The following is a 23,341-nucleotide window of genomic DNA, read 5'->3' on the forward strand; positions in this document are numbered from 1 at the left end:
AGTTTCGGCAGGCATCAAGATCGGTGTAGGCTTGGAGGGCCGAATGGCCTGTTCCTGTGCTGTACTGTTCTTTGTTCTTTGTTGTTCTTTGACCCGGGTTCAATTCTAGGTACTGCCTGTGCGGAGTTTGCAAGTTCTCCCTGTGTCTGTGTGGGTTTCCGCCGGGTGCTCCGGTTTCCTCCCACAGCCAAAGACTTGCAGGCTGATAGGTAAATTGGCCATTGTAAATTGCCCCTAGTGTAGGTAGGAGAATGGTGGGGATGTGGTAGAGAATATGGGGTTAATGTAGGATTAGTATAAATGGGTGGTTGTTGGTCAGCACAGACTCGGTGGGCCGAAGGGCCTGTCCCAGTGCTGTATCATTAAATATTTATCGACCATACAATCAGCCATCTTCATCAAAGATGTATCATCTTGACCTTGTGTGGTTTGTTATCTTGTGATTTTCAGGTCAGGGCTTTAAGCCAGCAAAAGTAAAAAGTGTATATACCATCAATAATACGCTGTTAAAATATTCACATAGACGAGCTTGCAAAAATAAACAGTGGGCAAATGCTGTATCGCCTCTTCTACACTCCTGGGCTGAAAAGATGTATGCAGGTAGATATACAACACTAAACATGATGGGCACACTATTCTCATCTTAGTGCCTGCCAGAATGATGGGACCAGTTTCAGGTTAGGAATCCGACTTGCTGATTTGCACGCCTTGCTGTTGCTCTTTCCCACAGCAAACTAATTATCATCCTGCATCTGGGTTCGCTGACCAATCAGAGAGAGAGGGTGGGACGATGCTCCTAATGTAGCAATGAAGCATCTTTAAGGGACCCCAGCAGGACTCACAATGGCAGCAGTAATTGCAGGAAACAATCCAATGGAGGGAGAAAAGACCTGAAGCATGGATAGCAGACATGGAAAGATAGTCCCCCAGTTCATGGACTCATCCCTGGTGGTAATGATTCAAGCAGTGAGGAAACTGATAGAAGTCCTCTTCCCGGAGGATGGCAGGAGGAGGCCAGCCAGCTTCACCATGCAGATGTGGCTTCAAGTTGCTGAGGCAGCGAGTAGCAGGAGCGCGGTGACGAGAAACTGGATCCAGTACCGGAAAAGGTTCAATGACCTCTTGAGGTCTAGGAATATGAGTGTCCTGTGACTCTCAGCTGGCAGCCATCACTCTCCCATTTGCCTAGCAGTCTTCTGTGCAGCACTCCTCTGACCAACACACCTTGTTGTCACTCACATTCCTTTATCTCCAGCCTCTTTGTCAAATCTCCATCTCAATAGGCATCACTCACACTCACCCTTAACCTATTGCCCTCTCTTTCTCATTCCTCACAGTTACCCTCCTCAATTCTCAATATCAGTAAACTCCTCACACTCCTAACTCTCAGCCTTTTCTCATTGCAGGAAAAGAGAGATCGCAACTCCAAGGAGGGGCAGAGAACCAGGAGTGGAGTTGTAGCCATGGCCATCCTTACTGCGATGGAGGAGGATGCCCTGGAGTTCGGCAGGCTGGCACCACTACAGTCCATTGTGATGGAAAGATGGGGTGGCCCAGAGAATTGGTGACTGCATTAGATATCATACTGCCACTTGGTACTTAACTGTCATTCATGTTGAATCTATGACACCAATGCATAAAATGTCATAATCTGCACGATGCTAGCTTGGAACCCTATTTCACCTCAGTTCAGCACTAACTCATGCCTTTCAACTCCCACACGTTCATCTGAAAGACAACACCTCAAACAGTATAGCACTCCTTCAGTACTGCACTGGAGTGTGAGCCTTGATTTTTGTGCTCAAGTTCTGGAACATAGGAACATAGGAGCAGGAGTAGGCCATTCAACCCATCAAGCCTGCCCCACCATTCAATACGACCATGGCTGATCTTCCACTTCAATGCCTTTTTTCCCACACTATCCTCATATCCCCTAATATCATTTGTATTTAGAAATCTGTCAATCTCTGCTTTAAACATACTCAATGACTGAGCTTCCACAGCCCTCTGGGATAGAGAATTCCAAAGATTCACAACCCTCTGAGTAAAGAAATTTCTCCTCATCTCTGTCCTAAGTGGCTTGCCCTTATTTTTAAATTGTGTCCCCTGGTTTTAGACTTCCCAATCAGAGGAAACATCTTACCTGCAACTACCCTGTCTATTCCTATAAGTATTTTGTAGGTTTCAATGAGATCACCCCTCATTCTTCGAAACTCTAGAGAAAACAGGCCCAGTTCCCCCAATCTCTCTTCATAGGACAGCCCCGCCATCCTGGGAACAAGTCTGGTGAACCTTGGCAATAATATCCTTCCTCAGGTAAGGGGACCAAAACTGCACACAGTACTCCAAGTGCAGTCTAACCAAGGTTCTATGCAATTGAAGCAAGACTTCACTACTCCTGTACTCAAATCCTCTTGCAATAAAGGCTAACATATCAATAGCCTTCCTATTTGATTGCTGCACCTGCATGTTAGCTTTCAGTGACTTATTGACAAAGACACCCAGGTCCCTCTGTACATCTATACTTTCTAATCTCTTACCATTTAAGAAATACTCTGCACATCTATTCCTTCTACCAATGTGGATAACCTCATATTTTTCCATAATATATTCCATCCACCATTGTCCTTGCCCACTCACTAAGTCTGTTCAAATCCCCTTGAAGCCGCTTTGCATCTTCCTCACAACACACATTTCCGACCGAATTTTGTGTCATCCATGAACTTGGAAATACTGCATTAGGTCCCCACATCCAAATCATTGATATATATTGTGAACAGCTGGGGCCCAAGTACTGATCCCTGTGGTACGTCACTAGTCACAGCCTGCCAATGCGAGAATGGGACTTGAACCCAGAAATGTTTGACTCAGAGTTGAGATTGCTACCAACTGACATTTACCTCAATTACTTTCCCGTTGGACTTGCAACCTGGCCCGGGGTAAGCCAGAGGAGCGCATGACCTTATCGGGATCCCAACCCAAAGTGATTTTCCGAGACGTTCGAACCCTGCACAGTCTGGAACCTGCCTCTACTGGGCTAGGAACATTTTGCCTGATGTTACAATGTAGGTTTACTTTAATGGATCATCTGTTTAGTGTCATTATTAAGTCAACACAGTTGGCTGCCTATTGATTATTGTAGCCACAATTTGTCCATTTTAGGCTACTTTTCTATGAATTTGTGTGCCCACATAGCTCTAACAACTACCAGAAGGAAATCTGTAGGTTCCCCTTTTTTCTTCCAGTCAGGTCGTCATTGAGGTATCTAATTATCATAGCAATGTGCACCAACACTTGTGTTTCCTTATGCTTTCATGAATATTCATAAATAGTGAGAGCTTTCTGTTGGCTTCTCTCATCTAGGCCTCTCAATATAATCCTATTAGGTCTGGTTAGGGCACAACTAGAAAATTGCATCCAGTTCTGGTCACTATACTTTAGGAAGGATGTGAAGGTCCTTGAGAGGGTGCAGATATTTACAGAAAGGTTCCAGCAATGAGGGATTTTAGCTATAAGGTTATAAGGTTAGTTTGGAGAAGCCAGGGTAGTTCTCCTTGGAACAAAGGAGATTGAGGGAGATTTGAAAGAGATGTACAAGATTATGACAGGGTTAGATAAGGTAGACAAAGAAAAACTGTTCCCATTAGCTGATGGTAAAAGGACGAGAGGACACAGATCTAAGGCTAGAGATACAGGGGAGATGTGAGGAAGAACTTTTTTATGCAGTGAGTGGTAATGACCTGGAGCTCACTGTCACTGTATTGGAAGTGAAGAGAATCAATGATTTCAAAGGAAATTGGATGGACACTTGAGGGATATAAACTTGCTGGGCTACAGGAATAGAGTGGTGGAAAGAAGATAGATTGGAGAAGTTGGGACTCCTTTCCTTGGAGAAGAGAAGGCTGAGAGGAGATTTAATGGAGGTATTCAAAATCATGAGGCTCTGGACAGAGTAGATAGAGAGAAATTGTTCCCACTCATGAAAGGATCGAGAACAAGAGGGCACAAATTTAAATTAATTGGTAAAAGAAGCAAAAGTGACATGAGGAAAAACTTTTTCGTGCAGCGAGTGGTTAAGGTCTGGAATGCACTTCCTAAGAATGTGGTTGAGGCATGTTCAATTGTAGCATTCAAAAGGGAATTAAACTGTTATATGAAAAGGGAGAATGTGCAGGGTTACAGGGAGAAGGCAGGGGAATGGCATTAGGTGAATTGCTCATTCAGAGAGCTGGTGCAGACACGATGGGTCAAATGGCCTCCTTCTGCGCTGTAACAATTCTGTGATTCTGAGATTAAGGGGAGATTTAATAGAGGTGTACAATATTCTATCTTCTTTGGTCTCCTTGCCTTGAGAGACAATGGGTAAGCGCCTGGAGGTGGTCAGTGGTTTGTGAAGCAGCGCCTGGACTGGCTGTAAAGGCCAATTCTAGAGTGACAGACTCTTTCACAGGTGCTGCAGATAAAATTGGTTGTCGGGGCTGTTACACAGTTGGCTCTTCCCTTGCACTTCTGTCTTTTTTCCTGCCTACAGCTAAGTCTCTTCGACTCGCCACTCTTTAGCCTCGTCTTAATGGCTGTCCGCCATTTACACCAACTCCAGCATGCCACCACCAAACAGATCTTCCCCTTCCCTCCCCTTTCAGCATTCCGAAGGGATCATTCCCTCTGTAATACCATGCCCGGATCCACTCCTCAATCACCTCCAACACCCCATCCCCTTCCCACGCCACATTCTCATGCATGCGCAGCAAATGCAGCACCTGCCCTTTTACTTCTTCCCTTCTCACCATCCAAGACTCCCAACACTGCTTCCACTTTGAGCAGCAATTTACTTATACTTCTTACAATTTACTATACTGTATTCGCTGCCCACGATGTGGTCTCCTCTATATTGGGGGGACCAATCTCTCTTCTTAGGCAGTCACTTAGGAGCAAGGATGACTTGCTTCCACTCTGGTTCAATGGATTCTGAGATGCTGATAAGTCCAATGCATGATCTGCAGACTCTGGCACATGAGGAGCAGGTGTTGCTTGAAGGGTCATTTAGATGAGTAGTTTGGGGATTTTCTGACACCTCGACTTTGCCTCCATATATTCCTGACAACGTCCTTTGAGGTATACGATGTCTTCCCAAATGAGCTTTCTCCATTTAGGATGGTCACTATCCAGGGACTCCCACGAGTTGACGGGAATGTTTGATCTCTTCAGGGATGCTTTGAGGATATCACTAAAGCACTTCTGCTGCCTCCTGGGAGTCTCCTGCCACGACCAAGTTCTTAGTAGAACAGCTGCTTTGGGAGTCTGGTGTCGGGCTTGCAAATGGCATGTCCCGCCTAGCGGAGATGGTTTTGGGTGATTAGTGCTCCAATGTTGGGCAGATTGGCTTGGGAGAGGATGCAGCTGTTGAACCACTTTTTCTGCCACTGGATTTGGAGGATCTTGTGGAGGGATCTCTGATGGTACTTTTCCAGTGCTTTGAGGTGTCTTCTGTCAGTTGTATAAGTCTCTGAAGCATATAGGAGTGCAGGAATCACTGCTGTCCAAACGCAGATTAGGTGACCAGTTTGTGTAACACCTCAATTCAGTTCACAAATGTGGCACCTAGCTACTGGTTACCTGTCATATTAATTCTCCACCCCAAACCCACTCTGACTTCTCTGTTCTTGCTCTCCTGTTTAAAATAAAAGCATTTTCACAGTGCTTTTCATGACCACTTTCCAGCCAAAATAGTACTTTTGAAGTGCAGTCATGTTGCAATGTTAGAAACACAGCAGCCAATTTGAGCACAGCATGCTCCCACAGAGAGCAATGTGATAATGTCCAGATAATCTGTGATGTTGATTGAGAGATAAATATTGGCCAGGACACTGAGGATAACTCTCCTGCTCTTCTTTGCAATAGCATTATCTTTGACAACCCCCTGAGAGGGTAGACAGAGCCTCATTTTAACGTCTCACACAAAAGCAACTTTCAACAGTGCAGCACTCCATCAGTACTGTACTGGAGCATCAGCCTTGACTTGTGAGCTCAAGTTCTGGAGTAGGACTTGAACCCAGTACTTTCTTATGCAGGTAAGAGTGCTACCAACTGAGCCACAACTCAGCATAAGCTCATCCAACAGCACGTCATCTTTCAATTAGGCACTTTACAGCCTTCCGGACTCAACCTTGAGTTCAACAATTTCAGATCTTAACCTCTACTCTATTTTAAAATTTATTTTGATGATTTTTTTTTGCTTTCAGACACCAGCAGTTGGTGATAATTCTGCTTTTCCCTTTTACACCATTTTTTGTTTCTTTACTTGCCCCATTATCATCTTTTGCTTTGTATCATTATTTCTTTTGCCATTTAATCTCTGCTGCCTTCCATCTTTTCCCCTCTGCCCCTTTCCCTGCCTCTGTACTTGCTTAAAATCTGTTACATCACAAACTTTTTCTAGTTCTGATGGAAGGTCAGTGACCTGAAACATTAACTCTGTTCCTCTCACCACAGTTACTGTCTGACCTGCTGAGTATTTCTGACATTTCATAGAGTGATACAGCACTGAAACAGGCCCTTCAGCCCACCGAGTCTGTGCCGACCATCAACCACCCATTTATACTAATCCTACATTAATCCCATATTCCCTACTACCTATCTACACTAGGGGCAATTTACAATGGACAATTTACCTATCAACCTGCAAGTTTTTGGAATTGGGAGGAAACTGGAGCGCCCAGCAGAAACCCATACAGTCACAGGGAGAACTTGCAAACTCCACACAGGCAGTACCCAGAACGGAACCTGGGTCACTGGAGCTGTGAGGCTGCGGTGCTAACCACTGCGCCACCCTGTTTTTATTTTGTGTTCCCAGCATCTGCAGTATTTTGCTTCTGTATTAGCGTCATTCTATTACATCTGTTGTTATGAATAGTTGTGTTTAAATGATAACTGAAGATTGCGATATTGGCTTGGGGTCATTATTGTGTATTGTGCACTGTTGAAATAAGAAAACTGCTGAAGAAGTCTGGATCCAAGTTTATCTACTGATCTTAGTTCAGTGCCTCGTTTGATCAGGTTCAGTGACTTTTCCAAGCTGGTTTCTTCCATGATTATGTCATTGTAATTCACTGTCCATACAATATATTCCAAAATAAAACAGAAAGCCAAAAAAAAAGTCAAAGTTAATCATCATTGTTTCAGAGCTTTGATTTTTAAATATGCCACTCATGTTGAGATTCCCTGTTGATGTTCTAAGCTGAACAAGCATTCATTGCAGTTTATAATGAGTGTTGATCTGCTAGGCTTCAAAGTAAGATCCATGTTCCCGAAGTGGTAAGCATTTTCACACTGGTTCAATGATTTTAAACTGACCACCCAAGAACACTGCAAATGGGCAAGATTAGCAATACTGTGCAGGATTCCTTCCTCTTATAAGCAGTATATGACTCCACTGACGTTTGTCCAACCACATTGAATTTCAATAGAAATTTCCCAGTAGGATAGTATATATTTCTTTTTGACAGAAATCAAATTTGTTATCTGTTATTTCAGAGTCCTCCAGATACAATGTAAGTGACTGCCTGGTATTTTACGAACATACGAATTACGAGCGGGAGTAGGCCACTCGACCCCTCGAGCCTGCTCTGCCATTCAATAAATTCATGGCTGAACTGATTTCTCCACATTTCCACCTACCCCCGATAACCTTCCACCCCCTTGCTTATCAAGAATCTATCTACCTCTGCCTTAAAAATATTCAAAGACTCTGCTTCCACTGCCTTTTGAGGAAGAAAATTCAAAAGACTTATGACCCTCTGAAAGAAAAAATTTCTCCTCATCTCTGTCTTAAATGGGCAACCCCTTATTTTTAAACAGCGACCCCTAGTTTGAGATTCTCCCACAAGGGGAAACATCCTTCCACCTCCACCCTGTCAAGACCTCTCAGGATCTTATATGTTTCATTCAAGTTGCCTCTTATTCTTCTAAGTTCCAGCGAATATAAGCCTAGCCTGTCCAATCTTTCCTCATAAGACAGCCCATCCACTCCAGGTATTAGTCTAATAAACTTTCTCTGCACTGTCTCCAATGCATTTACATCCTTCCTTAAATAAGGAGACCAGTACTGTACATAGTACTCCAGATGTCGTCTCACATATGCCCTGTATAGCTGAAGCATAACCTCCCTACTTTTGTATTCAATTCCCTTCACAATAAACAATAATATTCTATTAGCTTTCCTAATTACTTGCTGTACCTGCATACTAACCTTTTGCAATTCATGCACTAGGACATCCAGATCCCTCTGCATCTCAGAGCTCTGCAATCTCTCACCATTTAGGTAATATGTTTCTTTTTTATTCTTCCTGCCAAAGTGGACAATTTCCCACTTTCCCACATTATACTCCATTTGCCAGGTCTTTGCCCACTCACTTAACCTATCGATATCCCTTTGTAGCCTCCTTATTTTGTTTACTAACATTGAACTTTAATTCATTGGGGCATACTGTCATCTGTTCCCTGATATTAGTGAAAATGTCAGCATGAATATAAAGAAGGGAAACATGTTTGGTGATTCTGTTGAGTTTATTGCTAACAAATATTTAGAAAATAGAGGAAAATATACTCCACTGTAGTTTTAGATTCAAATTGACTTAAGTCTCAGTTTTTGCTGTGTTACACCATTGTGTTTTGTTGAATGATAATTTTCTTTTGTCCACTGACTGGAGATAAGACGTTATTTTTTTTTGAGGACAGTTAGAAGAACATTTTTAAAAAGACAAGCTGAGAGTAAAGTCACCCTTTCAGCTTAAGATGATCACCTAGTTTGCAACATTGTATCCTGCATTGCAAAGGACTGTGAGGAGAGAGACGAATGTCTGTTAATATCCCAGCAAGAACCAAGAACCAGGAAGTTTAAAAGAACTTCCTGTTCTCTCAGCAAGCAGAGAAATACTGCTAAACTGCTATGTTTGAATGATTGAGTGACTGTCATGTGACAAACCTCTCCCCATCTGTGGCTTTAAGCTGGTGTTTTCTCCATAGCCGAGAAGAAGCAACTGGACTCTGACGTGTTTTATGGATTTTAACTCAACCAATCTACCTTTCCCCACTCTGTAACCTATTTGTGTGTGTGTAAAACTCTAGTGTATGTGTGAGAGTGAAAGTTGGCGCATTGTTTATTATTTTTATTAGTTCGGTTTATGTACAATAAAGTTAACCTCTTTCTTTGTTAACTCAAGAAAACTGTCCGATTGGTTCTTGTTATGATCATAGCAAGTAAGTAATCAAACACTGACTGAATTGGCCAGTACATCCACTTTAAGAAAGAATTAAACCTGTTGTGGTCACACAAGGAGAGGGAAAAGAGGAAAGCCCATCGACCCCTGCTCACTTGACTGTAACAGCTAAATATCATAACCTTCTGTGAATTTTTTTTGAACAAAAGAAAATGACAGAAGCATATCAGCATGAAAATGTGTTGTCTTCATTCTTGTGGGGTAAAATTTAACTTCAGTAAGCTGCAAAGCAGACATTAAAATTAACCCTTCATTCTATGTCCTGGTCCATGTTCTGTTCCATTGAAGTCAATAGGAAGGAAAATATAGCATGGTGCATAACAAATAGCTGATTAGCTGATTAGTTACCCACATCTGCATCCCTGCCAAAGTTGAATTTTATCCCCAGTGTGCTTTGTAATTTGATTGGAACAGGAAAGGAAACACAAATCAGTTTTATTATAATGATGTCCAGCGCAAGTGATTGGAGCATCAATTTTGACATTATTGTGTTGTATTTCTTCAACTAAAGTGTAGAAATGTTGGTTACACACTTCTTTTGGAGAAAACAATGCCCCTTAAAATTGTAGCATTATCTGATCTATTTTGTGAGAATAGTGTGAAAGATCCATTCTTGAAAGTTGAATAGCTGAAGCCTGTTAAAAATGTAATCCCACTGAATTTCTTCAGATTCCATTATTTTGGTGATGGACAGATTAGTTATGTTTATGAAGCTTTAAAGACTCTCAAATAGGAGAAGCATTGGGCTGTGTAGTGTTGTGTTTTGAAATTGCAATTGCATTGTGCATTATGTACACTTAAGGCTGCTGTAGATCAAACATGTCAACAAAGTGAAAGTGAAACTAAGACAGAATAAAAGAAGAAGCCTTTGTGTTCAGCAGCTGTAGTTTCTGTCTCTCTGTCTTTGCCTTATGCCCTATAGTGAACTCAGCTAAACCTCACTTATGCCCTGAAGACATCACAGGCTGGATTTTAAGCTCGGGAAGCATGGTGGCGATCCAGTAGCATGCAAAGAAACAGTCAGTGCAGCACATCTGTCAGTGTGTTTTTTAACCCAGCAACTGGGTTATCATTTCCCAACCAATTAATGTCAATAGACGTGACAACAACAGATGTGATGAGATTTTAACTTATTTAAAGGTACACTCCAAACATGCAATTTGAAGGAGTTTGGAGTTCGGATCTAAAGAAAAGGAAGTGGAGAATGGAGTCAAGAAGGTTAAATACAGCTTCTCAGTTCAGTCATGCTTCACTGGATGCTGGTAGCTGTGAGGACCTGAAGGGTTAGCAACCAGAGGAAGAAGCCAGCTGGGGACACCAATAAGGTGTGGCTGGAGGTTGCGGAGGAGGTCAGCAATAGGTGCCTGGAGCCACGCTCCTGGATACAACATAGGAAGCAATTAAATGACCTAAGTAAGGAAGGAAAGATGCGAGCATTGGTACATGTGCTTATATGCTGCCTCACTCTGCCTTCTTAAGCCAACCCCTGTGCATCACACATCACACCTTGAACGGGATTTTATCTGGGCGACTGGTGTCTCAACCCCCGGCTAATGTGTCAGCAAGAACCCCGCATAGGAGGCCCGCCGAATCAAGTACCAATTAGGCACTTAAGTGGACAGCAGCCATCGTTCCATGGGATCAAGGACCCCGGCGATGAAAGTCCCACTCTTCGAGAATTGTCAGCCAACCATAGGCCGGAAGCTCTTCAACTGAGCAGCGCCACCATGGAGGTAATGGCTGCTGCCAGTAGAGCACCCACCCAAGGCCCAGAGCTAGGGACTGACCTCATGAATCTACAGGTTTTAGCCCTTTGGAATTTGGTTATCGAGATAAGAGGTCCTCTAAAACTAATTAAAGAAAGGTTTTTGGAACAGAGGGATCAATCTTCTGTGCGAGATTATGTATCCATGTTCCGGGAACGCCTTACGAGAGCCTGCAAAATGCCCAAATAACTATGAAAAAATGGGCAGACAAGCATGCTAAGACCCAAACGTTTCAGCCAGGAGATGTTGAAAGCACAGTTCAGTGGTCCATATAATGTGGTCAAAAGAATTGGTGAAGTAAATTATTTGATTGACATCCCGGATCATCGGTAAATGAATCAGCTATGTCATATCAATATGTTGAAACAATATCATCGCCAGGAGGAGGATAAGCAAGCACAAATATGCCAGGTCATCAGGACAGTAAAGGATGAAAGGGATACATGAGGCAGAAGGAGGCTAGACAGTTCTCAAATTGAATCTCCGACTAACCGGTTAGCTAATACTGAATTGCAGGGGAGATTGGACACTATGGGCTAAAGTTTACCAGCCCCTCGATGTCATGGGTCATGGCGGAGAGGCCTGTAAAATGCTAACGGGAGAGGCCCAGCATGACTCACGATGCCAAGAAGGCCCTGCCGGATATTAGCTGCAGTGGCGAGGCCTCAATGCGGCCCCCTGCCACTTGGCGGTGGAGCGTTCATTAAAATATTAAAATGAGGATAATTAAAATGTAAATAACTTACCTGCCGACGGCAGCCGTCCCACACTTATTTTACGGCCAACTGGCCGCAACTCGCGCGCCTTCAGAATTCTGTTGGAGTTCCGAGGCGAGACACTGGGTGGGGAGGGGGGAGGAATAAAATTATCAGGGTGGGGGAGAGTGGGGAAAACTATTCCTATTGGTTGTGGGGATGGTGGGAAGGGGTTATGGGTCAAAGATACTGAAGATCGAGGCGGAAAGTTCAGAATTTCAAAAAGTGTATTTTTCAGGTGGATAGGCCAATTTATTTGTTGAGGACTCAGTGGCAGGATAGGAGAGGGGATTCAATGTTAAATTAAATGTTTATTATTTTTTTTAATCACACTGGCGCCTTTAAATATGTTAATATATCCTGAAGGGTGTTACGACCGGGTGAGAAAGGGATCTAGGGGATTCCTCTCAGCTTTTGCATGGTTTAACCATAACAAGAGAGAATTCCAAGGAAAAAGAGGAGACCACAACCCAGTTTGTTTTCCAGCAAAACTCTAAAGACCCTGAGAAGTCCACTGTCAATTCATCTTGCTTCCTGCCTTTGAAGAAATCCTGCTAAATTACTTCTCAAAACTGCCTGAAAATAATTGTTCTGGAAGATCCTAGTGACCTTTCTATGTGTACTTGGAAGTTAGACTGTATGCCAGTTTTTGGAACAACATATCTCATCTGCTGTTTTTGTCAAAAATGTGCAATTAATCAACTCAAGAGCTTTTTGTTTGGAACAGAGCTCTGATCCAAAAATCCCATTTTATTTTTTATTTATGTGTGTGTGTCTGAGTGTGAGATGCTAAAGTAAAAAAAGGGGGCTCTAAAATTTAATGTTGGGACTTTAAAAGTTTTAATCTGTGTGTTTATGTTTTACTTCATTTCTAGCTAAGACTTGTTTTATAAAAAACTGATAATTTTGTTGTTCAGTAAAGAAACCTGGTTAGTGTGTTGTATTCTGGGAAAAATAGAGTATATTATTTCCTAAGTAAGTGGAAAAGTTTTAAATATATGTTGTGACCTGTGGAGAAGTGAGACTGAATTACCAGTGCACTCCTCCCACCTCAGTCATAACAAAGTGTCCTTGCTCTTTCTGGAGGTTTCCTGGGCTTTCTGGGAGTTCCTGCACTTCTCAAAATGGTCTGGCTGAGTAATGGCTGCCGACTCTGCTCACTCCCGAGTCGCCTTTTCGTTCAAGATCGAGATCTCTTCCTGTTTTTGCATCCCAGGATGCCATTATCCAACAATGAACAAAGAACAAAGAACAGTACAGCACAGGAACAGGCCATTCGGCCCTCCAAGCCTACGCCGATCTTGATGCCTGCCGAAACTAAAACCTTCTGCACTTCCGGGGTCTGTATCCCTCTATTCCCATCCTATTCATGTATTTGTCAAGATGCCTCTTAAACGTCTGTATGGTACCTGCTTCCACCACCTCCCCCGGCAACAAGTTCCAGGCACTCACCACCCTCTGTGTAAAGAACTTGCCTCGCACATCCCCTCTAAACTTTGCCCCCTCACCTTAAACCTATGTCCCCTAGTAACTGACACTTCCACCCTGGGAAAAAGCTTCTGACTATCCACTCTGTCCATGCCGCTCATAACTTTGTAAACCTCTATCATGTCGCCCCTCCACCTCCGTCGTTCCAGTGAAAACAATCCGAGTTTTTCCAACCTCTCCTCATAGCTAATGCCCTCCAGAGCAGGCCACATCCTGGTAAACCTCCTCTGTACCCTCTCCAAAACCTCCAAGTCCTTCTGGTAGTGTGGCGACCAGAATTGCACGCAATATTCTATGTGGCCTAACTAAGGTTCTGTACAGCTGCCAATTTTTATACTCTATGCCCCGACCGATGAAGGCAAGAATGCCATATGCCTTCTTGACTACCTTATCCACCTGCATTGCCACTTTCAGTGACCTGTGGACCTGTACGCCCAGATCACTCTGCCTGTCAATACTCCTAAGGGTTCTGCCATTTACTGTATACCTCCCACCCGCATTAGACCTTCCAAAACGCATTACCTCACATTTGTCCGCCCAAGTCTCCAACCGATCTATATCCTGCTGTATCCTCTGACAATTCTCATCATTATCCACAACTCCACCAACATTTGTGTCATCCGCAAACTTACTAATCAGACCAGCTACATTTTCCTCCAAATCATTTATATATACTACAAACAGCAAAGGTCCCAGCACTGATCCCTGCGGAACACCACTAGTCACATCCCTCCATTCCTTTAAAAATTCTCTCTCCCAATCCTGGATTCGGAACCCGATCACTGAACCTGGATGTTTCATTGCAGACCACCACGCTACTGAATGCCGGCACAGCTGACTCACTGACTGTCTGCATCATCTTAAACTATGGAGCAGCTCCGGAGCTCTTTGCAGATCTGCTGTTCTCTTGGTGCTACTTCATGAGGTAAGGTGTTCTCAATACTTTCTGGTTGTTTAAAGTGCCACAATGTTGTGTGTTGTTGTTGTAGTTGTAGAGTAGCTAGGATGTTATTGCTAAAGTCTTAGAGTCTGGATAAGGTCAACTAATAACTATTTTATTATTTATATATCTCTACTTACACTCTCCTCAAGCCTCTCTAGCTAGCATCCTTCGTGCTGCTACTCTTTCCTTCCAAAGCACATTACCTTGTGACTGTTATGTAGAGTCATAGAATTATACAGCATAGAAACTGGCCCTTTGGTCCATCCTGTCTGTGCTGGCCATTGAGCACTGATCTATTCCAATCCCATTTTCCAGCACTTAACCTGTAGCCTTGTATGCTATGGCGTTTCAAGTGCTCATCTACATACTTCTTAAATGTTGTGAGGGTTACTGCCTCTACCACCCCTTCAGGCAGTGTGTTCCAGATTCCAACCACCCTCTGGATGAAAAAACTTTTCCTCAAATCCCCTCGAAACCTCCTGTCCCTTACCATGAATCTATGCCCCCTGGTTATTGACACCTCCGCTAAGGGAAAAAGTTTCTTCCTATCTATCCTGTCAATGCCCCTCATAATTCTGTATACCTCAATCAGGTCGCCCCTCAGCCTTCTCTGCTTTAAGGAAAACAACCCCAGCCTTTTCAGTCTCTCTTCATAGCTGAAATGCTCCAGCCCAGGCAACATTCTGTCGAATCCCCTCTGCACCCTCTCCAGTGCAATTACATCCTTCCTATAGTGTGGTGACCAGAACTGTACACAGTACTCCAGCTGTGGCCTAGCATTTTATACAGCTCCATCATAACCTCCCTGCTCTTCTACTCTATGCCTCAGCTAATAAAGGCAAGTATCCCATATGCCTTCATCACCACCTTATCTACCTGTGCTGCTGCCTTCAGTGATCTATGGACAAGTACACCAAGGTCCCTCTGACTCTCTGTACTTCCTAGGTCCTACCATCCATTATATATTCCCTTGCCTTGTTAGTCCTCCCAAAATGCATCACTTCACACTTCTCAGGATTAAATTCCATTTGCCACTGCTCTGCCCATCTTACCAGCCCATCTATATAATCCTGTAATCCAAAGCTTTTTTCCTCACTATTTACAACACCACCAATTTTCATGTCACCTGCGAACTTACTGATCATTCCTCCTATATTCACGTCTAAATCATTAATGTACACTACAAACAGCAAGGACCCCAGCATTGATCCCTGCAGTAAACCACTGGTCACAGGCTTCCACTCGCAAAAACACCCCTCGACCACCACCCTCTGCCTCCTGCCACTAAGCCAATTTTGGATCCAATTTGCCAAATTGTCCTGGATCCTGTGGGCTCTTACCTTCTTAACCAATCTCCCATGTGGGACCTTATCAAAAGCTTTACTGAAGTTTATGTAGACTACATCAATTGCCTTACCCTCATCTACACATCTAGTCACCTCCTCTAAAAATTCAATCAAGTTTGTTAGACATGATCTCCTCCTGCCAAAGCCATGCTGTCTATCCTTGATTAATCCCTGCCTCTCCAAGTGGAGATTAATCCTGTCCTTCCGAATTTTTTTCAATAGTTCCCCTACCACTGATGTTCGACTCACTGGCCTGTAATTACCTGGTTTATCCCTGCTACCATTCCTGAATAATGGTACCACATTCGCTGTCCTCCAGTCCTCTGGTACCTCTTCTGTGGCCCACCAAAGTGGGAGGAGTTGTACCCACTGTCTCCAACCCTTTCAGATCCTTATACTACAGAGTGTAATGATGAGCACCATATCTGTCCAGGCACCTGAAGCACATCTTCAGCATGCCAATGGCTTGTTCGATGACACATCTGGTGGTCATATAACATGCATTGTATAGCTTCTATGTCTCATTTTACAGGGCTCTATGTCGTAAAAACCTACATTTTAAGTGATTAACCTCTGTCTCCAATATTGGTGTGAGGCTTTGGGAGGGTGGACTGACACAGGACGAAAACATCATGGCAGCTGCCCATGGATCTTGTGCACTCCTGCATGAAGAACATTTTTTTGGTTGCACACCAGCTGCACATTGATGGAATGGAAATCCTTGCAGTTGACAAGCACACCTGGATGATTATGGATGCCTTCATTGCCACATGTTTGCAACCAATGACACCCTGCACCTGTGGGAAGCCAGCTACAGCCACAGAACTGAGCACTGGCTCCTTCTGACTGGCACCATCACAGGTGAAGTTGACATAATTTCCAGCCCAGGCAACGAACCTCTCTTATGCACTTGTGTGCTGCTGACTGCAAATTCCTGTAAATGTCTCTGGATGTGCCCTGGAAGGATCCAGAGGTAAAGAATTTGAGGGTGGTGGTGATAGCAACTGTTAAAGATGGTCCCCATGTCGAGCTAGTAGTAGGTCTTGTTCCAGAACTACAAATTTATGTCACCACCTGATACAACACCCTGAGCCTCCTGAGACATTGGTGTTCCGACTTGTCAAGGAAATTTATCCTCTCTCTGTACAACCTATGTGCAGGTACAGCCTCCTGCGAGCTAGACTCTCCACTGATCCCTTCTCTCCTATGGAGCTGTAGGTCTGTGAGCTGTGAGTCCTTCTCCTGGTGCTGCTGGACCTGCTGGTGGTTATCTTGATCATCATCTGAGGTCCAAAGTAACACAGTGTTAGCGACACCCATGCTGATCTGATAGATCAGAGCTTCAAAGTGCAGGTCACACCTCCAATGAGTAGATGACACCTCCAAAGTCTGTAAATTAATCTCCAAAGGGCATAAAGTAACCTTTCAGCACAAGTACTGTGAATAAACCTTTTCACAGAAGCAGGTAAGAAAGCAGCTGAGTGCTCTGTACTTAGTGGCATATTTTCCTGTTATGGCTCAATTGCTACTTTCTTCTCACCTTGCTTTCGTTTCCGACTTCTAGGAAGCCCAAGAAACCCATGGAGCCAAAGTTAAACCCCAAAGCCATGTGAATATCTCTACAATTGAGCAATTAACATATTGAAATTGACAACCCTCTATGCGTTACATGCAGCCGAATGCGCCACAGGTAAATGTTGAAATCAATCAATTGGAGCCAAGTTCCCAATGCACTCACATTTTTTTGAAATTTCATTTCCCTATGCATTGCTCGAACCCAGGTCCTCACCTCCATTAAAGTTCCCCTCGTTGTATTGACTGCACTGCAGGTGATTCAGAATGAAAAACTCTGGGATGTTCCTAATACCAACAGGAGTGATCGGATAAAAAAAAATCATTTGCGCTATTTTAGACCTTCATTAATGATGTACATGTTCTCATCAGCTTAAAAGTTTTACCTTTCATCATTTCCAATTTTTTCAGCCTTTCACTTTTATGCAGAACAAATATAAGGTAGCCACACCAAGCATTGTAACATTGGGCCAGATTTTATGGCTGAAATAGCAGTAAAAGTCTAACAGTGCTCACTATTATTTGCTTAGAAATTGGACAACAATTTTTGGCAACTGCGCATACATAGTTAAACAAATTTGGAAGTTACTGTCCAAGATGTGACAGCCCTCCAAAAGCTTCCTGAACATGGTATCTCACCATCTGGCTCTCCAGTCACATATATTGAACCATGTGAAGTTATTGTATTCATCCCATAGATACAAGCTAAACTCATCAAAACAAGTCAGGCTTGTACATTCCAGTGTAAGTATCCTTTTAATTGTGTAGTAAATATTAATTACTGTCAACTTCTCTGGCATTGAAAATTAACTTTTACAAGTGTGGAGTCTCATTCCTTCAAATTTTAATTATCATTGGAGATTTTTTTTTAATTGTAAAAATTTTTTTTAAACTTGTTTCTGTTTCTTTATTCTTCCTCTCTTCAGTTAATCTTTTTTTCCCTCTATTTTGCTTTCTGTGCCTGATTTGACATGTAATTCAATATTTTAACTTGCACTTCCTGGTTCAGGCACTGTACTGCTCGTTAATGTATATTCCATTTGATTAATTAAGGAGACACACGGTTGCTTGTTCACACAGGTCCCAGATACTTTGTAGTGGGCACTGCATTTTTTGGATAGTTGGTTGACAGGAACTTTTAGTGCACTAGGTCTATGGACAAATGCAAGGTTAACAAACAACTGGTGCTCTGTGTTTGCCATTGACCGCAAAATTCAGCCCAATGTCATAAATAATTTGAAACATCTTCTTGAGCTATTTCCTTTGAAAATACTTTGTCAAAAATCATAATTGTTTTCCTTGTGTTCTTGTGATAGAATATGCTCTTTCACATTGTGGTAAACCCAAGGTATCAACACCACAGGAGGTCTTTTTAATAGTGCTATATTTCCCTCCTCCAACAATTGATGCAGGCCTTTACCCTCAGTAATGAATTATTCCTTTAACATATGCTGCTATTTTAGAGACTTCAGAGACAGTTGTGTGATGGGATCCCCCAGAAACCTGAGGTTTTCACTGTGTTTCAGCATCTTTGACTGCTCCTTCATGCAAACCATCAATCCTTATGACCAGGATTGTGCTTTGTCAGGCAACTTGCAACATCCCTAAGAACCAGACAAAATACACTGTTCAGCTGACTGGTTATATCAGGTGCCCTCATGTTACCTTCTTTGAATTTAAATGGCAATAACTACTTCACAAGATTTAGGTTATAAGCTACCAAATATATTTATTGAACAGTTCTTGGATAAATGAACAGAAACAACAACATACTGTAGACTCATCATACTTATAGGCTTAACTATCCTCTTCAGGAAGATAAAAAATAACACTGTTGCTTTAAAAAGCAGTTGGAATTTTGCTGGATGCAAGTCCTCTACGTATTAACTTTTATGCACCAATTTGCTGCTGACCATCCATGCATCTCTGGCCTCTCTACCTCTTTGGATTTGGACAGATTATTCAATTAAGTAGGTAGAGAAGTTTTTTTTCCCCATTGAGACAAAGGAAATGTGTATATGTCTCTTGAACTCAAAGGGCTGCCTTTTTTCAAATAAAACTCAAAGGATGCTTCTATCTGAATTGATTCCTTCTCAGAAAACTAACGAGAGAAAAGGGTGATGAAATTCTGTGGGTTTTGACTAATATACCATTATAACTTTGATGGGAGATCATTGAAACCCCCAAGAAAGCATCCATTTATGCTATTTCCCAGAATTTGAATTTTTTCCTTTTTATGCATTGTCAACATAGCTCTGCATTCTAAGAATCAGGCAACAAGGATTCAATTTAATTTTGAGAAACAGAACTCCTGAATGGTCAGAGTCCTATAATGAAGCTACTAGAGTAAATTATAACCAAGTAACCTACAAGAAAAAAGTTCTTGTGTTGCCATGTTACAACATGGTCCATGGATGTGATTCATAAAAAAAAATGGTAAATTAAAATCAAAGGGGAAATAAAAAAGAAAAAATCCTCATAATGCTCACTGGTTAGAGAAGGTATCCACTGAATTAGTGCTTATACATTCTGGTATTCAAGTGGACAATAGTTTGGAACAGGCAAGTAGTCAGTAGACTCTAGCTTGGAGTCAAGCACACCTGGGGTCTCTGAGATACCTAGAAGTGCACCCCTTAAACGGCGATATCACTAACAATTCTGGAAGGAGTTTAGCAAAATCACAAAAAGAAATCAAAGGGGTCAAACTGAGGGAAGTGTTAAAGATTCCATGCATTGCCCAGTGTTCAATGAAGACATTTACTGAACCTGTCAACATTGCATGTTATTTAAAGGTCACTCGGCATAAACTATGGCATGAAAGATGGACAAGCAGATCTGACCAGTAATCCTTTGTATCTTGGACCTGAGGATGGTTGACATAGCCAGTCCCAAGAATGAACCACCAAGTCAATTATATTAAATATTTTCCACTGGCAGACACTGCAATGGAAAAAGGTTTGGGAGTAATCAATTCCTGGTAGATTCAAGACATCTAGAGTGTGCTGGATTAAACATCAGAACCAGTTATAGTAAAACTTTACAGATTAATGATGAGGGTATTGGCTAACTTTATAATTTAGAGATTAGAAGAAGCATACTTTTCCCCCCAAAACACTATCAAACAGAATCACAGTAGGATCAACTAACAGCTTTATCAGAAAGTTAGCTTTAATCGCTAAGTCAAACTTTCAACTGCCCTTTTGTTTTATGAGGTAACAGCATTTGCCTTCAGCATAATGGCTCTGATTTTGTGGTCAGTTCTGAAGGAAGGGTGCTTGCTGCTGACCTCTTAAAAAACTGCCCACAAAGATCCAGTGATCTCTGTGACGGGAATGTCCTCTTTCCCAACGGCAGTTTAAATCTGGTGCCAAGTCAAGGGGATGTCTTGGCATGCAGCGGCAGTGATGCCAGCAAGCAGGTTGGTAACCAATCAAATTGAAGTATTCATGCATAGCAAACTAGAAAGTTGAAAACACTTAAAAACCTTCACTTGTAATTTAAATTTTCAGATAGTGAAATAAATGTATGCCAATATAAAGATAGCAGCTAAATTAAAGATGAACAGAATTTTTTATATCATTGTCGGAGAAATTTGACATTCCACAAATATAAAATTAACTTTTCAGGGCCAATGTGGGTGTTCAGCAGTAATTCAGAAGTTAGTACATCATTAAAAACCCAGTTACACCTCATTCAACAAAGTGGAACTTTTTCAAGAAGTTTTACAGTGAGATTAACAGCATAGTGTGGAAGTTCTCCCAAATCATGATTGCAAGAGCAATTGCACTTTGTGAGAACTCTTTAAAACCTACCTCTATGACCTACAGTGCCCCCTATGGAGGAACATACACTCACTGACAGCAACCTCTGGATTTCTGTGTAATTCTGTGCATGTCAGAACTCCCAAAGCAGCTATCAATTTCAATGGAGGAATGATGGTGAATGGTGACAGTCTCACTGTCATTATCACAGCAAGATCTGGGCCAATGTTCTATCTGAGCACGAGTAATAGAAAGTACTCTTCTCATTTTAGAGCTCTTGAAAAATACCACTTAATGCTTGGTTTTCCAACTAGTTGTATCTGATTTTCAGGCATTAAATCGGAAAAGTTTGTTTGAAATTGGAGCAGTCATGCATATTCCAGAATGTTGTTTCTCTACTCATTTAGTGCACTATTTGCATTTCTGGTGTCGAGGGGGGTGGAGGTGTTGGCGGATTTAAGCCTCATTTAAATATGTCGATGCTGTCCCAAATACATAACTTAGACTTTCCTGTCATTTCTGAACATTTGTCTGCCTAACACTGATTTGTCTCCCATCTGCCCATATCAAATAGGCATCCTGGAATGCTAGTTACTGAGCTGTATTCAGAAGTTCATTTAAAGAATTCCGTAAGAAGCTTCCTTGCACAATCTTCAGTCCATTTCTCAACCATTTTTCATTTTTGTTCTGCATTTACTTAATTATTCAGGAACGTTTGGTACCCGCGTCTTCCATTATCTGCACAGCTGCAATATTGCCACAGCCCCTCTCCCAAGGTGGTGCAAGGTTTCCTCATCATATGAGATTAGTGGATAATGGTTAGGAGGCATGTATCCTGTTTGAGTGTAGCTCACAGTGGATGTGATGACATAGAGGATTACTTGGCATGAATGCAGTCAAGGGTTCCAGTACTAGAACTTCTGGGGAAGCCTGATGATGCTAAGATCACCATGAAAATAATATTCATCATGACGAGCATTAACAGTGATTTAAAACAGTATGAAGGCAAGTTATTTTCTATTGTTCAAGGAATGTGGGTGTCGCAGGGTAGGCCAGCATTTATTCTCCATCCTTATTTGCCCTTGAGAAGGTGGTGGTGAGCCACCTTCTTGAATACAACTGAGTGGCTTGCTTGGCTAATTGAGAGTCAACCACATTGCTGTGGGTCTGGAGTCACATATAAACTAGATTGAGTAAGAGCAGCAGATTTTTTTCCTTAAAGGGCTGTTACGGTCAAGTGAGGAGAGGTTGAAGGGCTTCCCTATTTTCCATTTCCTTGTTTGACCACAACAAGTTTAATTCTTTCTTAAAGTGGATATACTGGCCAATTCAGTAGGTGTTTGATTACCTACTTGCTATGATCATAATAAGATCCAATCAGACAGGTTTTCTTGAGTTAACAATGAAATAAGTTACATTTATTATACCTTAACAAGCTAATAAAAAATAATAAACGATGCACCAACTTTCACTCACACACACTCTGGAATTTTACACACACACAAATAGGTTACAGAGTGGGGAAAGGTAGATTGGTGGAGTTAAAGTCCATAGTAAAAAGTTGTTGTTTTTGGTGATTCAGCTGGCTTCTAGCTGAATTCGGTGATCCTGAGGCTTTTAGTTTAAAGAAGTAGATGACTGGTTCGGTGGGTCTCTTGGAGACAGCGATGCAAATGATTTCCTCCAATGGGGTTTCTGATTGTAGCCGGAATATGCAAAAGTGATCAGTCAACAGGCAGGATTTGGAAGCTTTCAAGCTGGAATGCAGAGAGAGGGAGAGAGACCCCCACTTGGGTCTACATGTGTCAGAGTCCAGTTGCTTCTCCTCTGTCGACTGCAGAAAGACACAAGCTTAAAACCACAGATGTGGAAGGGCTTATCACATGACAGTCACTCAGTCATTCAAACATAGCCGTAAGCAGTATTTCTCTCTTGCTAAAAAGAACAGGGCGGCACAGTGGCGCAGTGGTTAGCACCACAGCCTCACAGCTCCAGCGACCCGGGTTCAATTCTGGGTACTGCCTGTTTGGAGTTTGCAAGTTCTCCCTGTGTCTGCGTGGGTTTCCTCCGGGTGCTCCGGTTTCCTCCCACATGCCAAAGACTTGCAGGTTGATAGGTTAATTGGCAATTATAAATTGCCCCTAGTATAGGTAGGTGTTAGGGAAATACATAGGGACAGGTGGGGATGTGGTAGGAATATGGGATTAGTGTAGGATTAGTATAAATGGGTGGTTGATGGTCGGCACAGACTTGGTGGGCCGAAGGGCCTGTTTCAGTGCTGTATCTCTAAAACTAAAAAAACTAAAACTAAAACCTCCTGGGTCTTGGTTCTTGCTGGGGAATGAGCAGACATTTCGTCTCCCTCTGCACAAGCATTGCAGTGTAGGAAACAGTGTTACAGTGTTGCAAATTAGGTAGTCATCTTAAGCTGC

Source organism: Heterodontus francisci, chromosome 7 (assembly GCF_036365525.1).
Source record: "Heterodontus francisci isolate sHetFra1 chromosome 7, sHetFra1.hap1, whole genome shotgun sequence".
Classification (NCBI taxonomy): Eukaryota; Metazoa; Chordata; class Chondrichthyes; order Heterodontiformes; family Heterodontidae; genus Heterodontus; species Heterodontus francisci.